This window comes from Carassius gibelio, chromosome B23 (genome assembly GCF_023724105.1).
Source record: "Carassius gibelio isolate Cgi1373 ecotype wild population from Czech Republic chromosome B23, carGib1.2-hapl.c, whole genome shotgun sequence".
NCBI lineage: Eukaryota > Metazoa > Chordata > Actinopteri > Cypriniformes > Cyprinidae > Carassius > Carassius gibelio.
Window position 1 is genome coordinate 2,898,950 of NC_068418.1, and position 24,505 is coordinate 2,923,454.

Consider the following 24,505-nt stretch of genomic DNA (forward strand, 5'->3'; position numbering starts at 1 on the left):
AAATAATGAATACAAAGAGTAGTGCTGCTGAGTGCAGGCATGTTTCATCCCAGTAACACACCGTTCCTCAGAGCCAAAAAACAGAATGAATTCAGTTCAGCTGGAGGCGGTTGGGTTTTTGGGGGTAGTTATGCATGGCTTGTGGGGGTCGAGATAAAGGTGTGAATTGTTTTTTCATATGGACAGTGTCTTATGAGGCTTTCACTTGCTGAACTGGTTTATATAGGACTGTTGTTTTGGTTATAGATTAAAAAATGGTCTGCCCCCACGTAAGATTTTTCTAGTTCTAGTCGTTCGTTTGTTATATTCAAGTAATCGGAGGTTTATATTAAATTTACATAATCAAATCTTAATATATTCCGCACTCAAACACATGCATTAAGTTTGAAACAAAGCACATGCAAATGTAGCCAAATTATTGTAAAAAGAGACATTTTAATTATTTATTAATAAACAATTGTTTGCTTGTCGGCTGCAGGATGAAATTCACAGTGCTTGCTTCTCCGACGAGAGAAATGCAACATTCACAGATTACACAAATCGTTTTCGTTTAAAAAACATTTCAAGCTTTCTGTAGATATTTTAATGTATGTGAGACACCACAATATTATGTTAATTAAAAAATTATAAATTCATTATCAGGAAAAAATTTAAGTGATGAGATCAATAATGCATTCAAACAAATGTTAATCTTACAGTGCTACTACATTATCAGTAGGCTATTTGATTTTGAAATCTTGAAGAAGTTAATCGATCTGTTTAGATAAAATAACTGACAAAAATGTACTGTTATTTTCATCACAAACAAAATTTTCACAGCAGAAAGCAGCAATTCAAGATTTCATGCTTACAATGTTATTAGTTTGGCATGTGATATAGGAAAAAAGTTTACACAAAATAGCTTAAGCCACTTTGAAACTCTCTTTTTTATTATTATTTTATATGCTACGTTATGAACATAACATTTCAAACATACTGAAATACTTCATTCACGGAGTGAATATTAACTTTTTGATGTGGGGCACAGATGACAACTCTCGTGTCTGGTGTAGACAAACAGAAAGTGTCTGCTCTATTTACAAATAAGTTCTATAAGAAAAAAAAAACTAAACGGCATAACAAGATGGAAATATAGACTAGAAAATATATTAACAGGTCCTCCGTCCATGACACTGACTCACTGCTGAGCTGCCAGTTTTAATCTTAACAGCTCTTAACGCCGAGTGGATGGTTAGATGCATGATGGGCTAGTATTAAATAAATAAAAATAAAGGTCTTTCCAGTGTTAAGGTAATAACATTACTGTTTTTTAATCATCTTGTTACAGTTATAAATTAGACTGCTAAATGAATGATAAAGAACTATGTTAAAACTTGTTTTGTAAAATTTCTTGGTCATTTGAATATTGATTTAAAAATCGGTTTAAATTATAAATCAGATTTTTTATTGCCCAACTTTAAGTAAAGAAGGTTCCCTTTAAAATCACTTCAGTTGTAAATTACTAAAGCTATTTTTTACATCTTGTGTATTGTGTAGAACTTGAGTTTAATTGTGAGGACGGTTTATTAATCCATCCATTCTTTAGAGTTTCAAAGATTTAATCATGCAGGTTTAATTTTATTCATTTCTTGTTTTAGGCTAAATTAGGTTTTATTAACAAGTTCAGGAGGAGCACGTGCAGTTGCCATGGAACCATCACCAGTATCCCAAAGTATCTGAACACAGATCCTATCAGGTGCGGATGTAGACCTTTCCTCTCTTCTCCCTCTACTCCCCGCAGCGGAACCAGAACGCCAAATAGATTGCGGTGATTTCTCAATTACCCTGAAAAACACAAACACTCACTTATCTCGTGTTCTTTCATTTTCTGAATTTGCAATTGAATTTTCCCGTTTCACTGATATCATCTGTTCAGCTTTCCCCCACAGGCGGTGCAAACTGAACGATTATCAAGCAATCATAGCCGAGCTCGCGCTGTCCTATGGGGGTGGGCACTTCTACACCTGCCAAAAACATTACTTGCGCAGTTTGCAGGTCAGTGACGCACTCAACTGCATTGTGCCCACAGGTTAACCCTTCCTCTCTTCCCTACGTGGGAACAAACACCGCTAAATCCACCAGCTACGTGCCTCAGGCAGCAACCACCCACACAAACCAGGACTCTCCTTTCGACGAAAGTCGACAGCCCTGTAATCATTTAAACAATGGTAAATGTAACAGAGCGCGCTGCCAGTTTATGCATATCTGTAGTTTCTGTGGCGGCGCTCATGCCCGCATATTTTGCGCATGCACTTCGAACTAGCTCATCACCCGGATGCTGAATTTACTCATTATCTGCTGTCAGGCCTAAAAAACGGCTTTAAACCCGGCTTAGAGTGCCCAATCTCCCAGAACATCACATGTAATAATCTTCAATCTGCCCTCATAGAACCTGCAGTCCTAAACAAACTGATCAAAAAAGAAGTTGAGTCAGGCTTCATGATCGGCCCGTTTGACAATCCTCCATTTGATCTGTTTAGTATTAGCCCCATTGGAGTGGCTACAAGAAAATTCTCGGTTAAAAAAAATGCCTAATAATCGATCTGTCAGCCCAGCACAATTCCCCGTTCCCAAGCATAAACAGCTTGATCCCTCTCGATGAATTTTCGCTTAAATACCACGACATAGATCAGGCTATCGACATAATCAAAATCGTAGGTCGGGTGCTTGTTTTGCAAAAATTGACATTACATCTGCTTTCAAAGTAACGCCCATCCATCCAGATTCATGGCATCTATTTGGAGTTTGCTGGCTCAGGAAATATTATTTTGCAGTGCGTTTAACTTTCGGTTGCAAAAGCAGCCCTAAAAGTTTCGACATGCTATCAGAAGGCGTCTGCTGGATTTTGGCGAACAACTACGCCATTCCCCACCTCATTCACTTGCTAGACGATTTTTTTGTAATCTCACCTCCCGATCCCAGCTGCGCACATCCTCACAGTCCAAAATGTTTTTTCTGAGCTAGGAATTCCTATCGCAGAGGAAAAAACCATGGGCCCTGCTACATCCATTGAGTTCCTAGGAAATTAATTTGGATTCAGACAAATTCCAAGCATCCTTGCCCAAAGAGAAAATTGACAGAATAATTCTCGTCTCTTCTGCTTTCCTTGAAAAATCTAATTGTTCAAAACGCGAACTCCTATGAATGGTCGGACATTTAAACTTTGCAATGCGCATCATTCCGCAGGGCCACCCCTTCATATCGCATCTCCTCTCACTCGCGTCCTCCATTCACTTCCTAGAGGAACTCATTTCTATAACTCAAACATGTCGCGATGAACTCAGGCTATGGTTAACATTTCTAAACCAGTGGAACGGCCTATCCTTTTTCTACAACAACTTGGTTTCGTCCCTGACCGATATCCAACTGTACACAGATGCTGCCCCCTCAATCGGTTTCAGGGGATTTTTTTCAAGGTCATTGATTTGCGGCACTGTGGCCACCGCAGCTCCAGGACATATCTCAATCCTCAGCTCTATTCGAGCTCTACCCTCTCATAGTAGCTTTTCTGTGGGGGAAAGAATGGGCTGCTAGTAGCATTTTAGTGCATTGCATTAACAAAGGCCGTTCCCATTCACCTGCTCTGATGCCACTGTTATGGCGTCTCACCTGGATTTCAGCTTGCGACCAATTCATTATAATTGCTAAACACATCTCTGGGTCAGAAAACCAAATCGCTGACTCCCTGTCTCGTTTTCTGTTTCAGAAATTCAGGACGCTGGCTCCAGAGGCGGATCAATTCCCAACTCCAGTACCTCGCTATTCAGAACTAATATTCCCGTAACCCACCCATTAAAACCCCTGCTTGACACATCGCTCGACACTATCCTCCAAGCAGTTTCTCCCAGAACCCTCCAATCATACGTGACTGCTTGGAGATGTTTTAAAACATTCCACGTCTCTTATAACATGCCTTTCCCTGATTTTTCTCTTCTTTCAGTCACCTCTTTTATTTCCTACATTAATAGCATTAAGGGCCTTCAAGTCGGGTCCATCAAAGCTTACTTGAGCGGCATCCAGTTTTTCCATAAATGTACGGCGCTTCTTCCCCTAAGATAAACAACTCACAAACCTCCCTCCTGATCAAAGGGATTCAAAGATCCTAGCCCACCCGTCCCGAAGCTAGACAACCCATAATGCTAGACATTCTCACTAAATGTATTCGCGCCCTCCGCACAGGCTACCAGCCCATCAGTACCGCTCGCACACTCGACGCTGTTTATCCTAGCCTTTTTTGGTTTTCTCAGATGCTCGGAACTCGCCATCACTTCCAAATTCGACCCAAAAATCCACCCCACCATATCAGACTTATCAGTAATAGATTAAACAAAGACAGACCAAACCAAAAATGTAATTTCATATACATTTTTAATCTCTCATCGCCAATCCAACCATATCAATCAATCAATCAATCACCTTTATTTATATAGCGCTTTAAACAAAATACATTGCGTCAAAGCAACTGAAAAACATTCATTTGGAAAACAGTGTCTCAATAATGCAAAATGATAGTTATAGGCAGTTCATCATTGAATTCAGTTATGTCATCTCTGTTCAGTTAAAATAGTGTCTGTGCATTCATTTGCAATCAAGTCAATGATATCGCTGTAGATGAAGTGACCCCAACTAAGCAAGCCAGAGGCGACAGCGGCAAGGAACCGAAACTCCATCGGTGACAGAATGGAGAAAAAAAACCTTTGGAGAAACCAGGCTCAGTTGGGGGGCCAGTTCTCCTCTGACCAGACGAAACCAGTAGTTCAATTCCAGGCTGCAGCAAAGTCAGATAGTGCAGAAGAATCATCTGTTTCCTGTGGTCTTGTCCTGGTGCTCCTCTGAGACAAGGTCTTTACAGGGGATCTATATCTGGGGCTCTAGTTGTCCTGGTCTCCGCTGTCTTTCAGGGCAGTAGAGGTCCTTTCTAGGTGCTGATCCACCATCATGTCTGGATACGTACTGGATCCGGGTGACTGCAGTGATCCTCTGATCTGGACACAGACTGGATCTGGTGGCCACGGTGACCTCGGAACAAGAGAGAAACAGACAAATATTAGCGTAGATGCCATTCTTCTAATGATGTAGCAAGTACATAGGGTGTTATGTGAAGTGTTTCCGGTTTACCTAATTAATGCAGCCTAAAAAAACCTTTAACGAATTTGGATATTAAAAGCATATTAGTATGTTATGTGTATGCCAGGTTAAAGAGATGGGTCTTTAATCTAGATTTATACTGCAAGAGTGTGTTTGTCTCCCGAACAATATTAGGTAGGTTATTCCAGAGTTTAGGCGCCAAATAGAAAAAGGATCTGCTGCCCGCAGTTGATTTTGATATTCTAGGTATCATCAAATTGCCTGAGTTTTGAGAACGTAGCGGATGTAGAGGATTACAATGTAAAAGGAGCTCATTCAAATACTGAGGTGCTAAACCATCCAGGGCTTTATAAGTAATAAGCAATATTTTAAAATCTATACGATGTTTGATAGGGAGTCAGTGCAGCGATGACAGGACTGGGCTAATATGGTCATACTTCCTGATTTTAGTAAGAACTCTTGCTGCTGCATTTTGGACTAGCTGTAGTTTGTTTACTAAGCGTGCCGAACAACCACCCAATAAAGCATTACAATAATCTAACCTTGAGGTCATAAATGCATGGATTAACATTTCTGCATTTGAAATTGAGAGCATAGGCCATAATTTAGATATATTTTTGAGATGGAAAAATGCAGTTTTACAAATGCTAGAAACGTGGCTTTCTAAGGAAAGATTGCGATCAAATAGCTCACCTAGGTTCCTAACTGATGACGAAGAATTGACAGAGCAACCATCAAGTCTTAGACAGTGTTCTAGGTTATTACAAGCTGAGTTTTTAGGTCCTATAATTAACACCTCTGTTTTTTCTAAATTTAGCAGTAAGAAATTACTCGTCATCCAGTTTTTTATATCGAATATGCATTCCATTAGTTTTTCAAATTGGTGTTTCACCGGGCCGCAAAGAAATATAGAGCTGAGTATCATCAGCATAACAGTGAAAGCTAACACCATGTTTCCTGATGATATCTCCCAAGGGTAACATATAAAGCGTGAAGAGTAGCGGCCCTAGTACTGAGCCTTGAGGTACTCCATACTGCACTTGTGATCGATATGATACATCTTCATTCACTGCTACGAACTGATGGCGGTCATATAAGTACGATTTAAACCATGCTAATGCACTTCCACTGATGCCAACAAAGTGTTCAAGTCTATGCAAAAGAATGCTGTGGTCAATTGTGTCAAACGCAGCACTAAGATCCAACTAATAGAGAGATACACCCACGATCAGATGATAAGAGCAGATCATTTGTAACTCTAAGGAGAGCAGTCTCAGTACTATGATACAGTCTAAATCCTGACTGGAAATCCTCAAATATACCATTTTTCTCTAAGAAGGAATATAATTGTGAGGATACCACCTTTTCTAGTAACTTGGACAGAAAAGGGAGATTCGAGATTGGTCTATAATTAACTAGTTCTTTGGGGTCAAGTTGTGGTTTTTTTATGAGAGGCTTAATAACAGCCAGTTTGAAGGTTTTGGGGACATATCCTAATGACAATGAGGAATTAATAATAGTCAGAAGAGGACCTATGACTTCTGGAAGCACCTCTTTTAAGAGCTTAGATGGTATAGGGTCTAACATACATGTTGTTGGTTTAGATGATTTAACAAGTTTATACAATTCTTCCTCTCCTATAGTAGAGAATGAGTGGAACTGTTCCTCGGGGGGTCTATAGTGCACTGTCTGATGTGATACTGTAGCTGACGGCTGAATGGTTGCAATTTTATCTCTAATAGTATTTTAGAAGTAAAGTAGTTCATAAAGTCATTACTGCTGTGGTGTTGGGAAATGTCAACACTTGTTGAGGCTTTATTTTTCGTTAATTTAGCCACTGTATTGAATAAATATCTGGGGTTATGTTTGTTTTCTTCTCAAAGAGAAGAAAGGTAATCAGATCTAGCAGTTTTTAATGCTTTTCTGTAGGATATGTTACTTTCCCGCCAAGCAATACGAAAGACCTCTAGTTTTATATTCCTCCAGCTGTGCTCCATTTTTCGTGCTGCTCTCTTTAGGGTGCGAGTATGCTCATTATACCATGGTGTCAAACTGTTTACCTTAACCTTCCTTAAGCGTAAAGGAGCAACTGTATTTAAAGTGCTAGAAAAGAGAGACCATACCATACCAGTCAATTCTGGCATATTCGCAATGGAGAAGCTCTCAGGCCAAATCTCCTCTGGAACCCCTATTCATAGAAGAATCCAAAAAACCTGTGACACGTTTTTGCTTCCAGAAACACCTCAAAGACTTTCTCCAACAGTCAGGCATTCCAGTAAAGAATTTTTCAAGTCTCTCATTCCGTATTGGGGCAGCAGCCCCAAAAGGCCTCTCCCAACAGTAGATCCAAGCCCTTGGGAGATGGTCTTCAGATGCTTTCCATAGCTATATCAGGACCAACCGATTCCACATTAAAAAAGCTCACCAAACCATCATTAAATGAGAAGGGGGAGAAGGAGAAGAGAAGAGGAGGAGAAAAAACATAAAAAAACCACATTTGGTCTCGCAGCGAGAACTTTCCCGGTAGAGCTCTTACGTTTTTTTCTTTCATCCAGTGAGCTTTTGATCTCACAGCGAACGCAGTGTGAGAAAATCTCCCACTCAAGCTCTCATTTTCCTCTTTCCTGTTTTCTCTTTTTTGTCCAGCGAGCATTTGGTCTCACAGCGGATGCAGCGAGAACTTCCCGGTAGAGCACTTATGTTTTCTCTTTCGTCCAGCGAGCATTGGGTCTCACAGCAGACACAGTGTGAAAAAATCTCCAGGTCAAGCTCTCATTTCCCTCTTTCCCGTTTTCGCTTTCTATCCAGCGAGCATTTGGTCTCACTGTGGACGCAGTGAGAACTTTCCCAGTAGAGCACTTACTTTTTCTCTTTCGTCCAGCGAGCATTGGTCTCACAGCGGAGAAAGGCACAAACTCGCCTGATCGGTCACTCCAAATTACAATTGCTCCCCTTTGCAGGCCAGCAGGGCCTGTCAGTCCAGGTACAGTGAGCCGCCATCACGGGCTTTAGTTCGGCGGCTGTCCCCTGCTCTTTAGCTTTCTGGGGGGGGAGTACTCTGGGTTTGGGCCGAACTCTGAGCTCGGAGCCCTCCCTCCGGACAGCAGTGCAAAATATGCATTAAACTTTACCCCCTCAATTGTATGTAAGTGTGAACTTGAGAAATAGGCATAAATAATGGGAACAAAATTTTACAGTGCTTCACAAACATGCAACAATTTCTTAATCAGTTTACAGACAAATGTCTTTTTCCCAATAAGTTATGTCAAAATAAAAGACCGGTAACGAATAACAAAAATGCATGTTGTTTTATTAAAGGAAAAAATATATCTATATTTAAAATATAAATTAAAATGTAGACATAATATATGAAAATATTGACATTTTGCATATTAATCGATGTAGCTCACCCTCCTTAAATAGGCTACCACTTTTAATGCTCCAATGCAAAGTAAACCACAATTTCTTTTGAATAATATAACGCATAATTAATATAATATAAATAATACTGCACACCTTTTAAATGTGTCAAATCTAAAATATGGTTTAATACCATGTAGCTTAGAGAAAATATAAGCACAGACTCAGGCACAGGCTTGACATTTATCCTGCTTGAATTCGTTCTAAGAAATGCACATAACTTCAAAAATTCCAAACTTTCATCTGTGAATATTAAATATTAAATATATTAAATATTTTAACTACGGTGTTTTTCTTTTATTTTCTCTGACTGAAGCCATCAAATCTAACACATCAGTGAAGCAAAACTGACGTCTATAAGCGAAAATGTGCTTTGATGCGCTTGTTTGATAACTTGTGGTTAAAGCGCCACTCAGCGGTCAAAGACTGCAAATGCACTTTATACCGCCGGCGCGGCGGTACGTGCGGTGGTAAAAAGGGCCTTTTGAATGTCTACTTACTGTAGCAACACCAGAAGTTAATACTGACAACATAAAATGCATATTAAAGTATTTAGGCTACTAAAGTATGTGTGAGTGACTTATTAAAATAAAATAAAACAACACCTAGTTTTAAAGTAACTCGTATACATATATTTATCTAAAGATCCTGAAACAGTCCGTGCAGCAGCAGTCCATGTTCCTAGGGTTAGGTATAGAATACCAAAAAGAAAATATAATCATCTGTCAGTTTATACTACAGAAATGATTGCCATATTTTTGGTTCTTCAGTTCAGTGGGTTGAACACGTTAATATACCTAAAGTAGTCATATGTTCAGACTCATTTTCAGCACTATCAAGTTTAAAGAGTGAAAATGACTGACAAAAATGTCTTGTCTAGTTGAAGATTTGCCAGAGTTTGTTCAGAATACAAACAAAAATAAATATTTATTTTGAATGTATACCTGCACATATAGAAATAGAAGGTAATGAATTAGTGGATCAGATAAAAACATTAAAATGTCAGACATCAAATTTAATACTCCAATGAGTAAATTAGAAATAAAAAGGGCTAAAAAAAAAAAAAAACCCATAAAGATACATGTCAAATAAAATGGGGTGGTGAGAATAAAGGAATTTATATAATATTCAAAGAACAGTTGGAAATGAAAGGAGAATTTTGGGGACAGAAAGGAAGACAGCATAATATCTCGCCATAGAATTGGACACATTGCACTTAATATAGAAATAAATCAGATCTAATTCTAGAAATTGTTAAATAAAGGTGTTACTGTAGAAATGTTTCATTGATTAAGTATCTCAAAGAGTTGACAAACAGGTTTTAAAGAATCATTACTAAGTTTATTATTATCATTACCATTAATTTTATTTTATTTTTGTATTTCTTTTATCTCTTATGTTTGAGTTAGTTTTCATTAACGTCAATGCTCCACATTCCTGCCCTGTAGGCGGCGGTAAATGCACCTAAAGCTTTTGCCAAAGAAGAAGAAGTGGTTTGAGTGGGACCGGACGTAAGAATTTTGAGTGTGTCAGCGGTGCTGTGAGGTCGATTTACCGGAGACGTCGCAAACCTTGCTGGGGGATCTTTTTTTCTTTTGCTTAACTCTCTGTCAGTAACAGTCTAGATTTTTAAAATTGTAGTTAGTGGTAGAGTACGACATAGTTTTGACAAGTATCTTGTGCTGGTGTTTTAAAGACGGGGTCTGATGTATTTTCTTCAAGATCAACAGTCACAAACAGTTTTTGCGACTCAACAGTCGCAAAAACAAAGTCTCTGATGCCAAACGAGGAGTTTGCTTTCTTAAACCATCAGTTCTCCGTTCCCATAGTATATGCTTCCCTTCTGAAACCACCACCCAAGTTACTCTTCTGCCTTCCTTTACAAAACCTTCCAGCCCTTCACCATATATTAACCCCCCACCACCAACACCACGTAGTCACTAACTTTCAGAATGTAACTGCCCCCAGACAAGACAAGACAAAAAAATTATGCTCTACCGTTTCTTCCTGGCCGCAGCCAACTGGGCACTTTAGTGACTTCCCTGAGCCATGTCTGTATAGACGCTCCCTCACAGGCAGCCAACCTAGTGCTGCCAACCAATTTAAATATTTACAAAACCCAGTCAAATAATTAGGCTTCAAAATGACCCAACCCACTCTATATGACTGCAAACTTTCTCTGCCTCTGCTATTAGTTTGTCCCTCAATCTACTGTACAGCTGGCTATGCTGAAGGATCAAAGATTGCTTCAAACACCATAGTTTCCCCACTATGAGATCTACCACCCTCTGATAATAGGTCAGACTATTTGTTGACCATGGCATTGTTTCCCTCCATGAGCTAATAGAGCTCAGAAAAGCCAGCCAAAACTGGTCCAAAATCTTTGCTTTATGCACTGCCTCTTGCGTTGCAAATCGGGCAGAAGAGGAAAGGAAGACTGCATCCAATTTTAAGGGAATACAAGGAACTCCCCTTCCTCCCTCCTTCACATGGCAGTACATCTGTGTCCTCGCCACCATTTCAGTACCGTTAATCCAAAGAAAATAATAAAACAGCCTCTCCAACTTCCTACCATACCAAAAAGGTACCGGAAAAATAGAGGCCAAATAATTCAAACTTAGAAGTAGGTCTGGCCTCACTTCTTCCAGCCTACCCCACATTGATAGCCCCCTTAACCTCCACCTAGTTATATTTGCTTGCGCAGCTTTGAACATAGCCACCCAGTTCTCGCGAGCACTGTTCTTTCTGAAAAACCTATTTTCAAACCTTCTGCACAAAAAAATATACTCACCTGGCATTACTGTTCTGTCTGCCCACTCGCCTGCAAACATTACAGAAGACTTACCCGTGAACCTGAGGCCTCCCACAAGCCTTTAAGTATTTTGCATGCTGTCTCAAAATCCAGATCTGAGGTTAGGAACAATGTCATATCGTCTGCATATGCAGACACATTTGCATATGTACCTCTGCCTCCAGGTAAATGCATGCCCATCAACGAATCAGCTGCCCTCAAGGCTGCCATCAGGGGCTCTAGAGACAAAACATAAAGCAGAGGCGACAAAGGGCACCCCTGTCGAATCCCACTCAACTGATCCACCCTCTCTGAATTATATCAATTTATCTCTATCCCCCTTGAAACCCTAATATATAACAGCTTTACCCAATGACCTGAAGACTGGGCCAAACCCCATACGCCAAACCGTGGCCATTAAAAAAGCATGACTTTTTTAAAAAAAGCTTTATCCTGGTCCAGGCTTAAAATCGCTAGGGGGAGCTGCCTCTGTTCTGCCCAGTAAAAAGTGTCTCCCACCAAAGTTACGTTTAAACCACCTGACCTACCAGGTACTCCACAAGTTCCTTGTAATCAGTTGTTAACAAGGTTATTGACCTCCAGTTTGTTAGCTCTCCCTTGTGACCTTACTTCTATATCAATGTCACTAAACATGTCCTCATTGGAAGCGGCAAGCTCTCCTCTTTTTATACTTTCCTGATAGACACGGACCATCTCAGAACCTATCCAGGGCAAAACTGTCCTATAAAACTCTGCCGGGAGTCTGTCACACCCAGGGGCCATGCCCCCTTTGAGTGAAGATATCGCAAAGCTTACCCTCTCCTCCTCTTCTGGATTTTTCTCTAATGCATCCAAGTACTTGTCTACAGAGCAACCTGTAGAACCTTTACAACTACATAGCTCCCCGTAAAAACCCTCAACAACTCTTAACATTCAGTTGTTTCCACCACTCCATCCTTCCTCAAACCCTCTATGAAACTATGCTGTTGCCGGGCTCCACATAGTGGAAAAAAATCTTGTCGGCCTTTCTTCTAAAAGGTATTTTTCACACCTGATCACAACAAAAATGACTTGGATTCATTCCAGTAAAAATCCTTTATAACGCCCTGACGTTATATCGCCCTAGTCCACCCATCTGTTGTCCCCAATGCACCCTCTGCATATAGCAATTGCAGCTCCCCAGACCACCTACCTACTTTAGCCTGCCTGCACCTCACCTTCTCTCTACCCTAACTATGACAAAAAAACTCACACGTTCTTTAAAACCTTCCAACCATGCAGCATGAGTCTCAAGCAGACCCCACAGGTTTTTCCACCCAGCCACTAAATTATAGAGAGCTACACAGAAGGTTCTGTCCTTCATAAAGAAGGTGTTAACTGTCCACACTCCCCTCTCTTCATGCCCCTGACCTCTGCCCACACCCCCACTAAACAGTGATCTGAGCCCCACATTGAAAGGAGACTTGCAAAGAAAACCCAGCAATCAAAAGTGCTAATTCTTTACCTGAATCATTATCAAGGGACATATTGAAATCCTCTCCCATAATCAGCAATCTGTTTGTATACAAGACTGGTGCCAAATTATCTAAAAAAAAACCTTCCTATCCCCTAACTTACTTGGTTCTTACAACATTAACAAAACAAAAATCCACCCCCCTCCACCTGGCATCCACCACTACAGCTCTTCCCAGAATCACCACTTTAGCAGACTCAATTATGAATTCTCAGGAATAAAATAAAATGTCCACCCCATCCAATCAAACATTCCCTACTCCCTAATAGGAAGACCCCACCTCCCAACCCACTGAAAAAACTAAAAACAACACATTTTCCTTGTAAATGTCATTCTTGTAAAAACACAAACACCAAAAGGAAACATCTTAAAAGAAAGTTAAATTAAGTCCTCCTCTGTAATGGTTTAAGTTCCCTTAAAAAAAAAAAAAAAAAAAAAAAAAAAACACATAAAAAATAGCAAAAGGAAGAAACCTTGATTCACTCTTCCAAAATTGACATATTCCCCTTACCCAAGCTCTTCTTCCCTCTACCTTTCTAACTGATACTTCAATTCATTCCTCCCCTTCTCCCCACCCCACTCCTCTTCATTCCATTTGTCCGCCTCCCTCATCCCCCATCAAAATTGATTTAACTTTTCTCAAGACCCCTTCGTTTTCCTTTTTCCCCTTTGCCCCTTCATCCCCTGAACACTTCCCCTCAATATCCGTCTCACCTCCCTCTTCCCAGTCTTGTCTGGTTCCCCATTCTTGAGTCTAAAATTTGCTGCATTTCCTCTGTCTTTAACCAGTCCCATCCTCAAACTGCCTCCGTCGCCTTGTGCTGAATGTCAACATGGGTCAAGGCTTGTCTTCTTGCTGCTGGCCCCCGCTACTTGACGGCTCTGCTACCTCCTGCTCTGTCTCCTCATAGATACCACAAAGTACCTCTGCCACATCTGTTTCATACCACACTTGTGACGTTGCCATCTGATGCTCATCTTCCTTACCTCCTCTTTGTTCTGACCCATCTCCATCTTTTTCTCCCTTGAGTATTTTCTGAGGTTAAAACTTGAGGGCCCCGCCTTCTGGCCATCTCCTTCCTCTGATACGTTGATCAGCAGACTTTAAAAATCTGCTTGCAAATCCTGTCCTCCTTTAAAGAGGCTGGCAAAAGATATCTGCCTACTATGGCACCCTCTGTACAAATGATCATTTTCCCCAAATAGGCTCCAGGTTTTTGGCTCTGGACAGTCTGTGGCCACGTGCTCCATCGATCCACAAAAACGGCACCACTGGCCTGCACAATCTGACTTCACATGCCCCTGAGCACCACACCTTCTGCAGTACATCTTGAATAGGATGTACACCTAATCTTAGCCAAAAGGCTGAAAAGCAATGCTGTGATGAAGCCCGACATAGCAAAGCCCTTGTCGGTGTTGGTAAGTCTGGGAGACTTTAAACGCTGGGGCATGGTAGTACCCTTCCTCGTCTGCTACGTCACCGTGTCTCACCCTGATCGGCCAGATGGTGGCTTATGTCATCCGAGTCATTGAGTCGAGCCAAATGATATTTTGGATTTTGTAGAAAACAAAACTTTTTTTGCAAACTAGCACCAGGTATTTGGCCCAGTCCCCCCAAAGCAGCACAGAAATACTCTCTGGATTCTGACTGCCAATAATCATCCATGTGTTGCCCTATAAGAAATTTAAGTTTCAAATATCTGCTTTAATATTTTTGGTAAATATTCTCAAGTTAAAATGTGAAGTTCATAATTACTTTTTCATTGTCTACCTCATTTGTAAAAATTATATTTTTTGTTTCATGTGATGAAGTCACTTCCTGTTTAGTCACTTCCTGTTAGTGTTCCCAGTTCTGCTTGAAAAACAATGAGACAGCCATGGTGTGCTTTCTCTAATAATCCATTGCATCCACTTAAAAGCATCATAGAGGCAATGCTGTAAGTTAATTAATATGACATTAGATATGTTAAAGATCACATATTAGTGTCCCTTTACGCCCATGCATGTTCTCTCACAAGGATCAGCTAATAATGGACAGGACTTTCATCATAACCCGGTACTCATGTATTCTAAAGCTGTATGGGTAGAGGTACACAAGATTTGTGGAGCATCTCCTTTAAGACAACCATATGCCAATATTTACAAATAAGGGATTGTATTACCAAAGGTAACTTTCCTCAAAGCACAAATGCAGTGGTGGAGTTTTTAAAATTGTCTGGTACAGCACATAGAACAGCTGTTTTCTACAAATTATTTAACAATTTAAAAAAAAGAGATATGTGAAAATTTAAGGACCATCTGGCAGAGAGATCTGAGTTGTGTCATTAGTAAAGAAGATTGGTGCAAAGTTCTGTCACATTCCACTAAATATATAAGAGAGGCCAGGGGTAAATTTACTCAGTACAAATTAATACATAGATGGTACTTCACTCCTTCTAAACTTCACAGAATGGGAATTATGCCTAATAATATATGCTGGAAATGCAGCTCAGATCCAGGGACATTTCTGCATGCTATTTGGGAATGTAGGACAGTTTACCCCTTTTGGCATAGAGTACTGGACAGTATAGGAAGGTGGATCGGCTTGACAATACCCATGTCACCAAGATTGTGCTTATTAGGGGATCAGTCTGTGTTACCAGGAGTTTTGAAATATGATTTTGTGGTTATAAAGGTGGGGGTGATTACAGCTGCTCGAGTGATTCTCAGTGTGTGGAAGGATCCATCTTCTCCAGAGTTTAACAGGTGGAAGGAAAATATGCTGAAAATTGTGTCATATGAAAAATTCTTGGCTAGGATTAATGATGATTTGGAGGGTTTTGACAAATCTTGGGGACGGGTTTTTGACTGAGATCGATGGAATTTTTATTGTTTAGTGCGCTTCTCTTTTGTTAAGTCTATTATTTTTGTGGAGTTACATGTATAGGCACTTTATAATTAGATTTTAGTGTACCTTCTTATTTTTACATGTGTGTATGTCTGTAGGGATTATTGATATCAGGCCCAAAATGTAAATGTGAATTATTCATGCGTTTGGAAGCTGTTTTTTTTTTTTTTTTTTTGTTATGGGTGTTTTGGTTTTATTTTGTAAAAAAAAATGTTACAAATAAATAAAGACTTCAATTAGAAAAAAAGATCACATATTATCGATAATTTTGTAAAAAAAAAAATGATGTTTTGATAAGTTGCTAAAATTTGTTAACCATTGTGTACAAGCTTTCAGCAATGCTATAGCCATTGTAATCACTGCTACAAAGACAACAGTAGTTTATGCTTATGTTAACATAATTTATGATGCTATGTTAGTCAAGACACTGAATATTGCTGTTTAGTTTTTTTACAGTTTTCACCACAAATGTTAATTAGGAAGAGTCTCTGTCTTCATTGGCTATGGTTTAACTTGGCGTTTAGTCAGAGTTTCAACAGACTGCATTAGAACGTTACAATCCAAAAAAGTGGAAATTTCCTTTCATCTTGGTGAGGGGACCTCAAAACATTCGAAGGTGGTGTATTTGAGGTTGCTAAAATGGCTATAACTTCAGAAAGGAATGAGATCACTTAACTCAGATCGGCACACCTGTGAACAGGCTCAAGCCTGTTTAAAACATGCTCCGTCCGCAGTGCGTAAACAGTCCGTGTGCGTCACGTATGTGGTTCAGAAGCAGTACGGACTCATTTTGTTTTCACACAGGACACGTTTGCAGTCCGCTACTGATCCGCGACTGTTTAGGCCACAAACACAACATTTGTTTCATTATTTTGATTTCAAATCATGTAAAACTTTGTTTTCCTGCTTTCTTTTCTTGTTTTAAACCTAGCCAAAAACCCATGTGTTAAGTGTGAAACACAGAAGACTTTAATTAGTATACATTTATTGTGAAATTACTGCATTTCCTTGTCAATCCATGTTCATTTTTACCGCGAACAATGCACGGTCACTTTAATTCAGCGCGTGCAGCACAGCAAAAATAGACTTGGTACGTAAATGATCGCTGCACTGCTGCAGACGCACCACTCCTGGAATGCACTGATGGACAGCAACCCTGTGCAGTGTGAACGCTGGAATCCATTAACATGGGTGCGTAAAAAAATACACAATGCATACGCACTGCAGACGGAGTATGTGTGAAACAGGCATCAATCTGCGCTCAGCTGAAAAAAGTGAGCTGCAACTGGCCAATTGGGTGGAACTGTAAACAGAAAAAAATGAAATGGAAAAAGAACAACCAAACAAACATGAAAACAGCAACAGTCAGTCCAATCGACTTGCAAAGTGAGGTCGGTGATAAATTTGAACTAATTCACCAACCAGGGGATGATTTTTCAAGAGCGTAAGTGAAGTTTCACACAAGTACAACACATACAATGCATCAGAGTAGAGTTCGCAATAATCGGTAACCATGGCATCTGCAAGGGAAGACCTCATTACTTGCTCTGCTATTCGTCACAATAAGTGGCAATCCCCAAAAAGGAGAACCACACCTTTCCCGGAGACACTGCAATTTCAGGCCAATGCTCGGAGTGGATGGAGCAAGCCCCAGGCTTCAGCTCCGTGATCCAAAAATCCATTAAATATATAGTCCCCGGGTGGGGGACGTATCAGATATTGAAATGATAAAACACATTTTTCTTTTGACAATGTTTTCACCATTTAAATTTTGTACTTTTGCACACACATTTGTTTTCAATTAGTTTTTTTAAACAAAAAAAGAATACATAGAATACTTACACATGGTTTTAAAATAAAATAAAATCTTTGTTAAAAAGTAGACATTTAAACCATTATATATATAACTTGTTTTTAAACACTTCAAAAGTAAAAAACACAAATTTAAAATCAAACAAGCATCTTCTTTTGTGCAATAATATCCAATTACATTTGATAAAACACCATAAAAAACACCAATTAATAGCCTTTAATAGCCATCTGTTGTGCAAAACCAGGGTGAGTCCTTAATTAATTTTTGACCCAACTTTCCTGAACAGGCACATGAGATGTCACTTTATGGGCTCAGAGTGAGGTGAATTTGTGTACTGTCAAGTCCTACAACCCCTGGCCCACCCCAAGGATGACGAGCTGGTACCGTAACTGGGCCCCACCCACTGGTAAGCGTGGGAAATACAGGCTGTGAGTCTTGGCCCACAGGTCCCTCTCAGCGTCACACTCCCAGAGCAGATGGTAGACAGTCTCTGGGGAGTTGCACCCAGGTTGTGGACAAACAGGGTTTTTGGCCATGCCTCTGGAGTGTATATCCGCCCTGACTGGGAGGATCTTATGAGCCACCATCCATGATAATGGATTGTGGCTTATAAGATGGGCCTGTTCTGGAGAGCGGGGTGAGCAGCGTTCCTCCAAACTTGTTTGGCCTCACCTAGTGTGAGGCCTGGAACTAGACTTACTTGTACCCGGTCCTGCACAAGAGAGACAAGATGCTTGTGGTTAGTTAAAATGGTGACATCTGGATTATTATAAAAGGTATTTCTTTAAAAACTATATTCTTTAGTCAGGTTAAAAGACATTGGTGTTTTCAAATCCACTGGTGAAATCTTTAGAGTCCTTAAGTAAGACCACATCGAAAGTTGTGTCAGGGCTGACGTCTTGTTATCTTTGGATGGGGTCACAGCATACTTTATTTGGAGGGCGGTGAAGTGGCTGCCTAAAAACAGGTGGAGGTCTGGGAGTCCACCTATGTTCATACCCTCCCACGGCCCAAAGAGCTGTGACTCGGACTTGCTTCTGTTGAGCTTAGTGCCAGAGGCCCGACCGTACCAGTGAGTCAAATCCATAGCAAGAGTATAGATAAATGTCCGTAGCTAAAAGGGTTACATCATCCATAAATAAGACACAAGTAGCTGTTAGTCCACCTGTCCCAGGAATGTTTAGACCTTTGATTCATTTGTCCCTTCTCAAGCCACTTACAGAAAAGGAGATAAAGGACACCCCTGATGAACACCACTGCAGATATTTACTGCCTTGGATAGATGCCCATTTACTAGAATTTTGCTGACTAGGCCCTTGTACAGCAGTTCCACCAAAGCTATAAACCTCTCTGAAAACCCCATTTTTTGCAGTACCAGAAAGAGGTACTGGTTCGAGACTTGGTCAAATGTCTAAATTTAGGACTACTATCCAAACATTTCTGTCTCTCGTGTAACAGATGGCGTCTCTAATCAGCACTAGGCTGTCTGTTATCTTTCTTCCTGGCACAGCACAAGCTTGATCTGGGTGAATCATCTAAAACAGTCAACATTCGTGTCGCTAAAATTTAGCTAAAAAGCTTACATTCAAAGCTTAAAAGTGTTATTGGTCTCAGTCCAGTCACCTTTTTATGAAGCAAAGCAAAGAAACTATTCTAAAAATCTCTGGGAGTCAATCAAGGGTCTCAAAGTCTTTCAAAATAGTTAAAAAGTTCTTGAGCTAAAATGTCCCAAAATGTAAGAAAAATCTCCAGGGGGAGTCCATCAGTTCCAGGGGACTTCCCCCTCTTAAAGCCTTTGATTGCTTTTTGGAATTCTAAAACAGTAAAATCTTGGGCTAAAAGCTCATTTTGACTTCTGACACTCTTTTGACTATAAAATTTAAAACTACTTCTAAGGTATCATTGTGTACTTCTGTAAAATGGTATAATTCTTCATAAAAACTTTCCACCCTATTTTAAAATCTCTTCCGTTGTTGTCACTTCCCTCCCACCATCTTATAAGCTATTTATAGTCCCTCCCCTTATTATAATCTTTTAAAAAATATTTCTACACTTTTCACTCTCTTTTCTAGTTCTCTCTCTTTACTACTTAAAATGACCCCTTTGCTCTGAAGACTGGCAAAGGCCAACATTTTTTAAATTCTTGAATTTCATTGCTGTAATCAAACCCATTGTTTAACCCTTTTGAGTCGATTAACGCATGCATATATGCGTTTTCTCCTGATAACCCCGAAAAGAACTTAAATTACACTTTCAGTTTTAATCGTACAGATAGGAGCAATACATCAATCGAATCTGTAAAGGGTCTACGTTTTTTGGATACAGACATAACAACAAACCTTTGTGCACTTATAAAATAAAGATAACAAACAAGGTGTACTGTCTGCAGCCTTTGTCTGCTCTGATCTTCATTTACAAACACGTCATTAAAATGAACTGTAACTCAGTGAATCCTCAACGAAAAGACATGAGAGAGATGTCTTTTTTTAAACTAAACAAGTGCCGCCGAAAACAGATATTCTGTGATAAAGTAAGCCATATGAAAACAATGCGATGTCTGTTTTTCACGTCTCCCTTCATTATATCTAATGTGACCACGCCCCCGCACTTAACACGCTATTCAGATTCAAACTGAAGCACGGCTTGAATACGCCCACACAGAAGAAAAAGCAGCCAGACTGTTCAAGTTTTTTTATTTTACTGTTTGCTTCGCGATGAGAGGACTTATAAATCACCCCAAAAAGATGTGATGTGGTTGAGGATTTGAGAAATGGATTTCCTCAGAAAAAAAAGAATGAAGCACTTTATTCAGCAGAGATCATAAACATGAGTAAGTCTCTTTTTATTTATTTATATACTTGTACTAGTTTTCAGATAACGTATAAACATTTTACTAGTTAGACTTTTTCCAAAGACTTTTTCCAAACTATAATTCCTGACTAAATGTATAATCAAATGAAACATTATGAAGTTTCAATAACAATATACAATACTATACCATTCAAAAGCTTGATTTAAATAATATAAATGTAACAAATAGATAACTGTAACAAATGTAAAAACAATGATTTTCTTTCAATTTATTCACCCTAAAAACCCAGAATTCTCAGCTCTTTTCAACATTAATAATAATGATAATAATAATTGTTCTTTATGTGTTTTATGGCCTTTTTCAAGTGTTTTAACATTTTTAGTTTTTCACTAACCACGCATAATATTTTTTTTTTTCTCAAAAACACAATCATGTAAATACATACTTTTCACATATTATTATAGCCCAGTTTGTGCTGATTACAGTGATATTAGACTTTACCCATTTAGATATTTATAAGAAACTGAAAAAAGCACAAATGTCAGGGCATGACAAAACTTCTCCAGGCCCCAAAAATACCCTTAGTCTCCAGAGGGTTAAAAGGAATTAATTTTGATGGAAGAGTTCAAAAACTGTGTTTCAGAAAAAGTGGTAGTTTATTTTTAACGAACAAAAAGTTTCATCTTTAACTGAAGCTTCGGTTTTTGCGGATGAATTTGTGCTTACGCACAAGGTTGCTTTTCAGTCCCCACGTTCGTCACTTCGCACTGTTGTGAATGGCAACTATAGTTCTAAGAGTGCAGATGCTGTGTCCCTAGATAATCACACAAATGATTTATCATTGATGTCAAGAGAATGTTTTTATTGCCATGAAAAAGGACATTTGATTGCTGTTTGTCCTGCATTACAGCGGAAACGCCAGAGGAAGGCTCAGAATGCATCAAAGTCTGTAGCTTTTATATGCGCTCATTCTCCTGACTCATTACCCTCTATTGATCCTACCTTTGAACCTTTTATTTGTGAAGGTGTAGTGTCATTGTCTGAATCAGATTCAAATTCTAGGACAGTACGTATTCTTCGAGATACTGGTGCTGCACAAACCTTCATCTTGGCAGATGTACTCCCAATTTCAGAACAGTCTAGTTGTAACTCAGAAGTTTTAGCTCAAGGAATAGAACTTGGGGTTGTAAGAGTTCCTTTGCTTACTGTTTACTTGCGTTCAGACATTGTGACTGGTTCAGTTAAAATGGCTGTACGTAATGAGCTACCAGTAAGGGGTATAGCTCTAATTATTGGAAATTATTTGGCTGTAAGTAAAGTTGTTTGTCTTCCTGAAGTTACTGAAGTCCCTAGTGTACCTCAGAATGATGTGTTAATTCAAAAATTTCCAAGTGTATTTAATTCATGTGTTGTTACTCGTGCACAGGCGCGTAAATTTGACAATGAGATTGGTCTCTCGGATTCATTCATGAATTGAAATGTTGGTGTCACTGAAGACATAAATGTGGAAGCTTGTAGGCCTATACAAAATTTAAAGCTGGAACCTAAATTCGATTTCCCATTTGACAAGAGACAGTTGATGGAAGCACAAAATGCTGATGATACTTTGAAGTCATGTTTTTCTGTTGCGGTTGACAAAGCTGAGATAGCTGACCATACAATCGCGTACTTTATTGACGACGGAGTGCTAATGTGTAAGTGGAGACCTGAGAGCTTAAAGCAAGATTGGAGCTCTGTGTTCCAGGTAGTCGTTCCGAAGTCATATCGGGAACATATGATATTAAGATTTAAAGAACCCCTACTGCCGAAAACCCCCCTGTAGAAACCAGCAAATATCTGCAACATTCTCTCTACAGAGTATTCTACTCCCTCCCTTCCTTGTAGGCCCTCAATACAGCTGTGCTGCTGCTGTCTCCGTACTGTGGAAAAGAAATAACTAGTTGCTTTCTCATCCAATAGACCTTTCTGGGTTCTTGACCACAACAGGAAGGTTTTAGCCTCCCCCCAGTAAAAGTCTTTTATGACTCCCTGTAGAAAACTGGCTCTGTTCCACCCTTCGGCAGTACTCAATGCTCCCTCCGACCACAAGGTTTGCAACTCCTCTGACCATTTGCGGACATGAGCACGTTTGCGCTCTGCTTTTGCAATCCCCAGCAACGGCAAAAGAGAGAAACTCTCTCCTTCACTCCCTCCCATCATCAGCTTGTGAATCAAACAGACCCCTCAGGTTTTTCCAACCGGCTATCAACCTTTGAAGTACTTCGTAAAAAGTTCTATCTTTTAACCTGTTACTGGTCCTACGTTCTACGGCACGTTCACGGGATATAGTTATGATTGAGGTAAAAATTTATGAACAACAAAACTGAAAAAAAAAACATGTTACATATCTCTGGAAAGCTGAGATTCTCGTGATTCGAACGTTGTAAACCATTTTATGATACAATCAACACAGTGGGTACAATCTGTGTCTTTGTCAGACCACCAACAGCCAAATAAACAAACATAAACTGGAATAAAACTCTGAATTTCTGTGAAGAATAATATGCAGCTTCAATGGGAGGAATCATCTGGTCATGCATGAAGATTATGCGCAATCACCACAGAATCTCATGCGCCCATGCATAAAGATAGCATTGATTGAGTTTGCGTGTGAAAGAAGGTAAAAGGTGAAAAATGGCAAAGAGAACTAGAAAAACACATTTCTTACTTGAAGAAGTTATTGAACTGTCTACTCGCCGTGATAGTGATGAGTCGGAGGATGCTATTTCTGATGAAGAGAGCGATGTTTCATCCATTAACTCGGTTAATAAAGACGATGAGTTTCACCATAAAGGGACCAGTGTGTTGACAAGGGTTGGAATTGGTATGGTCTCCCAATTTCCATTAGATGTTATGCACCTGGTTTTTCTTGGGGTTGTGAGAAAGTTGATAGGGTTTTGGATGAGGGGACCACTTCCATCTCGTTTAGGTGCTCATCAGATAGGCCAAATTTCTGCAGTGCTGATGTCCTTTGCCATGAGACTCCCCAGAGAGTTTGCACGGAAAGGGAGATCCCTTGTTGAGGTAGATAGGTGGAAAGCAACAGAGTTCAGAACTTTTCTCCTGTACACTGGTCCAGTAGCACTGAAAGACCATCTGCCGAATGATCTATACCACAATTTTATGCTTCTGCATGTAGCCATTCGAATATTATGCTGCCCCTCACTGTTTCTCCAGTGCTGTGATTTTGCTGAAAAGTTACTGATCACCTTTGTCGAGCATTTTCAGTCTGTTTATGGTAATTACGTTGTGTATAACATACACGGGCTGATACATCTTGCCAATGATGCAAGGCAGTTTGGTGTGCTGCATAATGTCGCAGCTTTCCCATTTGAGAACTTCCTCTACACATTAAAAAAAATGATAAGGACCCCTACCCAGCCCCTTCAACAGATCATCAGGAGATTGTCAGAAAAAGCAAGTGTCAGAGCTAAAATAAGGGTGTGCAAGGATGGTTTTTACCAGGAACATAAGAATGGGCCTTTTCCATTCAATGTGACATCTCAGCAGTTTACACAGTATAAGAAATATGTAAATGGTGGAACTTGAATTAGTTTATCAGAGGGAGACAACTATATTCTGTTCAAGGGAGATATTTATATAGTGAAAAACATTTGAAAAGACAAGGAAGCATCGCATCTAGTCTGTCTTAAATTCCAAAACAAGTCATCTTTTTTCACCTATCCTGTTGATTCATAAATTCTTGATATATCCTTTGTGAAACAACCCGGGCAGTCATTGACTATTGTTCCTACACAGACTGTTTCAAAAGTCCTTCTTTTACAGTATAAGGATGGTTTTAAGGTATAAGGATGTTTTATCAGTATAAGGATATTTTGGTTTAGATAGATTTCCACTGGGTAAGTAATAGAGCTTCAATAAATGTATATAGTTTGTAACACTAGATATATATATATATATATATATATATATATATATATATATATATATATATATATATATATATATGTATGTATATATATATGTATATATATATATATATATGTATGTATATATATATGTATGTATTTTTTTTGTTGTTTTTGTTTTTTTATAGATGTATTCTATAGTTGTTTTTACTGAAAAGAATGAGACAGAGGTGA

The 24,505-nt window shown here is 39.4% G+C and overlaps 1 protein-coding gene and 1 non-coding gene across 2 annotated transcripts in view; both read right to left on the bottom strand.

The window, feature by feature from the left end:
- The window catches only part of LOC128011376 (uncharacterized), a 91,071-nt gene that overhangs the window by 45,829 nt on the left and 20,737 nt on the right, over positions 1–24,505 (bottom strand). The window lies entirely within an intron of this gene.
- On the bottom strand, positions 17,323–17,510 carry LOC128012691 (U2 spliceosomal RNA). The gene has a single exon (XR_008183179.1). It is a non-coding gene; the product is annotated as a U2 spliceosomal RNA (small nuclear RNA).